The sequence below is a fragment of the Heteronotia binoei genome, chromosome 4 (genome assembly GCF_032191835.1).
Source record: "Heteronotia binoei isolate CCM8104 ecotype False Entrance Well chromosome 4, APGP_CSIRO_Hbin_v1, whole genome shotgun sequence".
In the NCBI taxonomy this organism is placed as follows: domain Eukaryota; kingdom Metazoa; phylum Chordata; class Lepidosauria; order Squamata; family Gekkonidae; genus Heteronotia; species Heteronotia binoei.
The window spans coordinates 13,642,309-13,650,918 of record NC_083226.1 but is presented as its reverse complement, the minus strand read 5'-3'; the positions used below and the strand labels follow the sequence as shown (position 1 = coordinate 13,650,918).

Here is an 8,610-nt window from a genome sequence, read left to right as displayed (position 1 = left end):
ATGTGAGTGTGTGACGGGCCAAAGGTCAACCAACTGGTTTCAAGGGAGGGGCTGTGGCTCAGTGGCAGAGCATCTGCTTGGCCAGTAAGGCGTAGGTTCCTTGAAGCCCACAAGCAAGCAGACTTTGATATTCTTAAACAAAGTTGTCTTTATTGCATACTTCAGTGTTACTCCAGCATGGCGACTATTGGAACTGATGGAGATCAGCTCAAACTATTGGCATTTATCTTTCTACTTCAAAGCAATGGTTTCTAACCCCTGATTCCCAAAACAAAAGGTTGCTTTGCATGTGAGATTTTCTCCAACGCCTCCCCCCCCCCCCATTATCTCGTCTGTTGGTGGTTATGATTCCCAGCGGCAATGTCCTTGGGCCTCCGGAGCGGAGGTGAGAATTTGGCACATACTGTAGGCTTCAAAGGGATCTTGGCAACCTTTGATATTCTTGGGAAGCGGCCTCTACTCTTCCCCCCCGCCCCCCCCTGGTTGTTCCCAGCTTCTATGTTAGTTCGCATTTCTATGCAGCATCGAACATTGGTTAGTAACAACAGTACTTGATATCATAAATGAACAGAGCCTGACAGTCCCAGGTTCAATCCCCAGCACCTCCAGCTCAAAAGGTCCAGGCAGTACATGACGTGAAAGACCTCAGCCTGACACCCAGGGAGAGCCTCTGCCAGTCCGAGGAGACAGTATTGATTTTGAGGGACCAAGGGTCTCATTAGGGTTGAAAAGTCCAATTCAAGAAATATCTGGGGGCTTTGGGGGTGGAGCCAGGAGACTTTGGGGGTGGATCCAGGAGACATTAGGGGTGGAGCCAAAATCAAGACTGTGACAAGCATCATTGAACTCCAAAGGGAGTTCTGGTCATCACATTTAAAGGGACGGCACACCTTTTCAATGCCTTCCCTCCATAGGAAATAATGAAGGATAGGGGCACCTTCTTTTGGGGCTCATAGAATTGGACCCCCTGGTCCAATCGTTTTGAAACTTGGGGGGTATTTTGGGGAGAGGCACTAGATGCTGTACTGAAAATTTGGTGCCTCTACCTCAAGCAACAGTCCCCCCAGAGCCCCTTGATTTTCTACGGGAATAAATCTCCATAGGGAATAATAGAGTTCCCAGCAGACATTTCCCTCCCCCTGCTTTCTGACGACCCTGAAGCGGGGGGAGGGCCCCCAAACCGGGGGATCCCCTGCCCCCACCTGGGGATTGGCAGCCCTATACACCACACTGACTGTCCTGGTGAGCTGGTGACAGGAGAGAAAGGGCCCTACAGTCTGCCTCCTAACCCGGCAGTCAGGACTTTTATTTGTATCAAGAACTCCTTTGCATATTAGGCCACCCCCCCCCCCTGATGTAGCCAATCCTCTTGGAGCTTACAGCAGGCCCTGTACTAAGGGCCCTTGGAGGATTGGCTGCCTCAGAGGAATGCGGCCTAAGATGCAAAGGAGTTCCTGCCCTGAGTAGATAGGTTGGCTCCCAAACCCATAAGGGTCACCTCTCCACAAGACTCTCCCTTCAGCTACAAGCGCTGCCACCATTTTGTGCACAAGCTGTGAGGCCGCTATCCTCTCAGGGACGCTGACCTCCACTACGGCTCCTCCAACCTCAGGCCTAAGAGGCTTTAAAATTCCATACAGTACGATAACAGCTGCCTGGGGAAGGGATGGCAATGTTATATAATTTAATCTCTTATCTAGACATCGCAGTTTTGATCCTCAACTGAGGTGAGAACAGGAAATGTGACCCCCGGGGGAACGTGAACAACAAATAAGGAGTGACGCTAAGTCCAGCTGCTGCTACCACAGTCAGAATGAAAAGGGGTTTTTGAAACAGATGGGCAGTGCCCAAAAGCACTCTGGGACACTGTCGCCACACACGTCAAGAAAGGCGGAGCTCTGTAGCAGCAAAGAGAGATCCTCTCTCACTTTGGCTCAGTGGAACAAAATGTGATTCATGTGAAGAAGATGCCCAGTTCAAATCCTCCTATGTGCTGTTAACAGATATTCAGTGCTAGGCATAAAACTTTGCCAGAGCCTCCGGAAACTCAGAATAGATCCAATAGGCAGATCCCCACAGCCACCGTTTTCGCTTGTTTGTACAAGGTAACATTTAGCAGATCTTGAAGTGCATCTGGGATCATGTAAAATGAATTCTTGATTTTTAACTCCAGAGAGGGTCACTGGCTCAAAAAAGCTGAGAAACCGTAATAGTAAAAAAAAAATGCAATGTATAGGGGAAGACCCAGAGCTCAGGATAGAGGAGAGGTCAGATTTCATGTTTCTGGAAGCTGCTTAATTTATTTTTTCCCGAAGGGACTTAAGAGACAAAATGGTGGCTCAATAGGTGAAGCCAGTCACAAAATGGCAGCTTGTACAAAAATTATGACACTTCAGAAGTGGTCTGCAGCATTCAAGTGAGGAAAAGTTTCCTCTGCTGTTTAAAAAAGAACAATGCCCCAAATTACAACTTGCATCACAGAGGAAAATATACTGTTAACCTCAATGTTTTCTTTGGAAGAAGCGATTAGCACCTTCGATGCAGGGGGAAAGAGGAGGGTTGTCACGGAAACTGGCAGGAGCAGGACTTCCACCTGCAGAGCTGGAATTGACATCACTGAGACTCTTGAATTCTGCTGGAACTCTGTGGGAAAAACCACAGAGTTTCAGGTGAATCCTAGAGCATCTAATGACACAGTGACATCACTTACATTGCCAGAAGTTACATACCAAAAGCTATGATTACATAGCCAGAAGTTAGGATTGCCAGGGGATGGAGCAAATTTACTAGGTGCAGCAGGGCGGCCCATCTGATGTACGGCAACTTTTCTATGTCACTGTCCACATGACCCGGAAAGGATGCCATCTTTCGGAGGACCCAGAAGTGGGGACAGGGCCTGGGGGATCCCCTTCCCCCACCTGGAGATTGACAACCCTACTGCAGGCTGACAAGGCTCCCGTCTCCAGACTTCTCTCCCGAGCATGGTCCTCCTCTCCTTTTGATGTTGGCCCTTCCCTTGGATGCTGGCCCTTCCCAGAACTACTGCTAGAGATGGGAAAAGTTCATAAGCATGTCCATTTCTGACTTTGAAGCTTGAATAACCCTCCACCCGCACCCGTGGGTAAATTAAAGTGCTAGGGCTTGGAGAAATTCCTTACGCAGAAATTCCAGCCGTCTTCGGAAGCTTTTTCACAAGTTTCCAAACGCATACTACGATGCTTCGCGTTTAACCAGTCGAACCCACCGTAGAGGAACATTTCCCATTTCTCTTTTGTAATAGGTATAAATTTTGTATTGATGTGATGCTTTCCTGTTTATGACATGTATTTTCCGATACTGAGAAAGGATACTGAGAATTTTTTGACACTTTGAAAGATTGCGTTGTCGGTTTTTTTTTCGTTATTTTTCCACAGTTTTTTTTTTTTTTTTTTTTTTTGTGGAGAATCCCCAGTTGCAGGCAGGGGACCCCCTGGTTTAGAGGCCCTCTCCCCACTTCAAGGTTATCAAAAGGGGGGGGGAGGGTTGAATGTCTGTCAGGCACTCCATTATTCCCTATGGAGAATAATGCAGAATCAGTCCATGGGTATCTGGGGCTCTGGAGGGGCTGTCTTTTGAAGTGTGTCTTTTGAGGAGAGGCACCAAAATTTCATCATAGCATCTGAGGCCTCTCCTCAAAACCCTCCCCAAGTGTCAAAAAGATTGGACCACCCTATGAGCTCCCAAATAAGGTGTTAGGGTTGCCAAGTCCCTCCGCCGCCCCAGCACAATGGCATCACCTGGAAGTGACATTATCGAGCCAGGTGCATAGCTCCAGGGACGCTCTAGGATACACGGTAAAACTCTATGGTACCATAGAGTTTTACCACGCATCCTAGAGCATCCCTGGAGCTATGCACCTGGCTCGATAATGTCACTTCCGGGTGGTGTCACCACACGGGACACATTGTGCAACAATGGGGCTTTTGGGGGGCAGGGATCCCCCCAGTGGCCTGCTCTGTGCTGGCAGGTTGGGCCCCTCCAAACTGGGGGATCCCCAGCTCCAGGCGGAAGCTTGGCAACCCTAGAAGGTGCCCCTGTCCTCCGTTATTTCCAACGGAGGGAAGGCACTGAAAAGGTGCACGGTCCCTTTACATGCAATGGCCAGAACTCCCTCTGGAGTTCAATTGTGCTTTTCACAACCTTGCTCCTGGCTCCAGCCCCAAAGTCTCCTGGCTCCACCCCCAAGGTCCCCAGATATTTCTTGAATTGGACTTGGCAAGAATTCACCAGGTACTGAGCTGTTTGCAGCTTGCCCGGTTGGAGGCCGGAGGCTAAACTGAGGCTGAGAGCCAGGCCTGGTCAAAAAGAAAGTGATGGCAGGAGCACGGGAGGAGGGGTGGAGAACTCTTTTCAGCAGCTTGAAGAGTGATTGGTCGCTCCCATTGAATGTTTGACCACCCCGGCAGAGGACATCTTTGTGAACTCAAGTTCACAAAGTTTCCATTCCTGGCAACAGCAAGATCCTAGACAGCAGGAGTGAGAAAGCTCCAGTCAGGGACTTTCGAGAGCCCCGCACCATCAGCAGAGATAATATTGGCCTGGCTGTGCACGAAGACAGCATCGCAAGTATATCATTAGACACAAATAGTTTTCGAGTCCTGTCTGAAATGGAGGGGGGGGGACCATAAAAAGCACAGTTTGTTGACAGCAATAGATGAACATTCTGAGAAGCAATATTGATTGGCCCTCTTACTGCTGCGCACCTAACAGAGTGCCGAAAATTATTACTGTACAGAAAACAAACATGCCGACATCTGAAGTTTTTGCCAGCCGATTAGGCCCTTGGTTTCACATGGCACGTCTGCAAAAATGGCAGTTGCCAGAGATACTTCTACAGGTGGGCTAAGTTCGCTAAGAGGAGCCCTTTGACTCCAATTCCCTGCACTTGAAAAACTGAGAAGTAGGAGGAAAAAATGGACAGGAAATGGGTTCCATAGGAACACTCTAGGGAATCTCCCCATGTCTCTACAGCCTTTACCATAGAGAAAAAAAGAAAATCTAGAGGGTCGCCTCAAAGTGACATTGCATCCTCCCCAAACCCCACTCTTCCCAGGCACTGCTCTCAAAAGCTCCTGACATTTGCCAAGGCAGTGACGAGATGCTATCTGCGATATGCTAGGGTTTCCAAGTCCTTCTGCTGCTCCAGCACAATGACATCACCTAGAAGTGATGTCATTGCACCGAGTACGTCACTCCGGGGACACTCTAGGATTCACGGTAAAACTCTATGGTAAAACTCAATCCTTTCCTGATGCAGAGAGTGGTCGCTTCGAGCCAGCATTAAGGCAAATGGAGGATCCCGCAGGAATTCTGTGAGCCCGCCAGAATTTGTATTCAAAGCCAAAAGGTGAGAAGGAGGAGTTGGATTTATACCCTGCCCTTCACCGCTTTCTCAATCTCCTTCTCTTCCTCTCTCCACAACACACACCCAGTGAGGTAGGTGGGGCTGAGAGAGCGCTGAGAGAACTTGTGACTGACCCAAGGCCACTCAGCTGGCTGCATGTGGAGGAGGAGTGGGGAATCAAACCCGGTTCTTCCAGATTAGAGTCCTCCGCTCTTAAGCACTACACCACACTGGCTCTCTGGTTTTGCCATTTGTCCTGAAACCATACAGGCGCTCAGGGGTCGCTTTGTAGAAAAATAGGTGGTGGAGCTCATCCAGGGATTGTTATGCAGCTGCACCTCCTAGTCAATGGACAAGGTAGGTGGGGAGGAGGAGGGGGAACCCTCCAGAAGGTTCAGGAGCTGTGCTCCTGTGAGCTCCTGCTGAATCCAAGGCCTGAAGGCACCTAAAGGGATCTCTCATCTATGGGCAGCCCAAAGAGGCTTTATGGGAACTCCAGGGGGCGGGGTCTGTGTCCTTCCCAGAGCTCCTGCCCATTCTGGTTGTTCTTTTGGCAATTCCCTCCATGTGCAAGAAGTTCATTTACAATTCAGAAACCTTTTCCCCACTCCAGCGGTGCCTGTGGGGGGTGGGGGGAGATGAGGATTATGGGGAGGGGGAGATAAAAAAAAAACTGTACGTTTTGTAATAAGCAAAAAGGTGGCTTATTATTTTGGACTCAGGAACCGTTTTGAAGGTATTAAGGATTAGCAACAGATTTGGGCGATGTGCAAAACGTGAACCTCAAAATATTTAACTCTGCATTCGGGAAGGTGGCAGGATCCAGGCTGTGCAGTCGCCCCAATAGTTCTTTGGGCGTGAATGACATCTAGGTCTGCACTTGTGAGCGTCTTCTTGGAATAAAAATTGCGATAATTCCCACCTTCCGGCACTTTCAGGTAAGAAATTATAACAAATGTAAATAACAGCCATTCAGGATTATCAGATGTAATGCTCTGGGTTTTAATATGCGGGGAAGGTTTTCTCTCCGGAGCAAATAAATAGTTTCTTTCAAATGTTGGATAATGCCTCCCAGACAAAGGGGGGGGGGAGACGCTGCTCATGCAAATACCTCCCTTGGAAATGAATTTGTTACTTTCGACCCAGGATCCTCTCCCAGTACCAGTGTTGCAGAGAACCATTTTAAAATGTTTTACCAGGGCTTTTTTGGCGCAGGGATGCAGTTCCGGCTGGCTTGGGAACAGGGGGGTGGAGCCTAATATGCAAATGATTCCCTGCTGGGCTTTTTCTACCAAAAAAAGCCCTGTGTGAAACAATGGCAATGTCAGGGGTGTGGCCTAATATGCAAATGAGTTCCTGCTGAGCGTCTTCTGCAAAAAAAACCCCGGGGGGAACAATGGTGATGTCAGGGGTGTGGCCTAATATGCAAATGAGTTCCTGCTGAGCTTTTTCTACCAAAAAAAACCAGTGTGAAACAATTGTGATGTCAAGGGTGTGGCCTAATATGCAAATGAGTTCTTGCTGGGCTTTTCTACGGGAAAAAAGCCCTGTGCGAAACAATGGTGATGTCAGGGGTGGGGCTTAATATGCTAATGAGTTTCTGTTGGCCTTTTTTTCTACAAAAAAAGCCGTGGCTAAAAGCACACTTCATCACACAATAGTATGAGATGGAATTAGCAGTCCTACATAGAGAGAGAATGAGCAGTGAATTAGTATACAAAATAGCGAAAATGTTTTAACAGATTAAAGGAATAATATTTTCACTGTTTTGCATACTAATTCCTGCTGGGCTTTTTCTATTTAAAAAGCCCTGTGTGAAACTACTGTGATGTCAAGGCAGGTGGCTTAATATGCAAATGAGTTCCTGTTGGGCTTTTCCTTTTTAAAAAGCCCCGTGTGAAACAATGGTGATGTCAGGGGGTGGGGCCTAATATGCTAATTAGTTCCTGCTGGGCTTTTTCGACAAAAAAACGCCCTGGTTATACAGCATTTAGTGTAAAGAAGAATCCGTGAGCTTTCCCTGACCCCCTGAAAACAAGCAATGAAATTATTTAGCACGGGAGGGGGGGGGGCCAATCTGTGGCTCAGGAACCACTTGTGGCTCTTTCAAACATATTGTGCGGTTCTCAAAGCCCCCACCCACCCCGCACCCCGTCAGCTGCCTTGGAGAAGGCACTTCTCTCTTTAAATCACTTCTCCAACCCAAGCCAACCAGTGGCTTGGAGAATGCATTTAAAGTTGTTTTCCACCTCCCTCCCCTATCTAATTGTCTTCCTTCTGACCTTCATCCCTCACGGCTCTCAAGCATCTGCCATTTATTCTATGTGGCTCTTACATTAAGCAAGTTTGGCCACTCCGGTTTAGCAGATTGAAGCATAATTTCTAAAGGGAAAAGGAACCTCGACTGAGCGCACCACGGCAAAATATGTACGGCTCTGCTCACTGTGCCGGATTCCTCGTGGGATGAAGTGTGCTTAAGAGCACACGAAAGCTTACGTTCTGAATAAAACTTGATTGGTCTTAAAGGTGTCACTTGACTCCTGCTTTGTTCAAAGAGATGGAAAGGAAAGAGAACCACAAACATTAGATTTAGCTCCAAATCAAGGGTGGCCAAACTTGTTTCGCCTAAGAGCCACATCTGGAATAAATGTCAGATGTTTGAGAGCCACAAAGACAGAAAGGGAGGAAGAGGAGTCAGAGAGAAGAGGTGGAAAGAAAGCAGCTTTAATTTAAAAGGCATTCTCCAAGTCGGCGGTGGGACTATTTTTTGAACCGAACCAAAAAAAGGTGGGCAGCCAACCGCTCAGATCGCGCTCTCTCCCTCCAACCTCCCCCGACGGAGGAGGCGGAACGATCATCAAGGCCAGAGAAGCAGCTCCCCGCAAAGGAGCGCCCCCTGCCAACTTCCCGCTCAGGAGAGAGCGCCTCGACTCTTCCCCGCGGTTGGCTCGCCCGATCACTTTCGAATGCACTTCTCTAGTTAGGAACTATAGAAATGATCCCTGAAAGTATCGTCTTGGCTTCCTCCCCGCCCGCCGCCCCACCTACCCGCGCCCCGCTGCCCTCTCCACTCACAGCGGCCCCCCAGCCCCACCGCCGCCTGCCCCCTCCCACCCCTCGCCGTCTTTCACACGCACCCCGCGCACCATTCTGGGCAGAGCCGCGTTCAGACAGCGCCTTTCCCAGCAAAAGAAGGCTAGAACCTGAACTCCCGGCAGCCTCCGCTC

At 48.9% G+C, this 8,610-nt stretch overlaps 1 non-coding gene across 1 annotated transcript; it reads right to left on the bottom strand.

The window, feature by feature from the left end:
* Window positions 1–8,181: 8,181 nt before the first annotated feature.
* LOC132570632 (small nucleolar RNA U3) lies at window positions 8,182–8,401 on the bottom strand. Its single transcript, XR_009555340.1, has one exon. It is a non-coding gene; the product is annotated as a small nucleolar RNA U3 (small nucleolar RNA).
* Window positions 8,402–8,610: the final 209 nt, after the last annotated feature.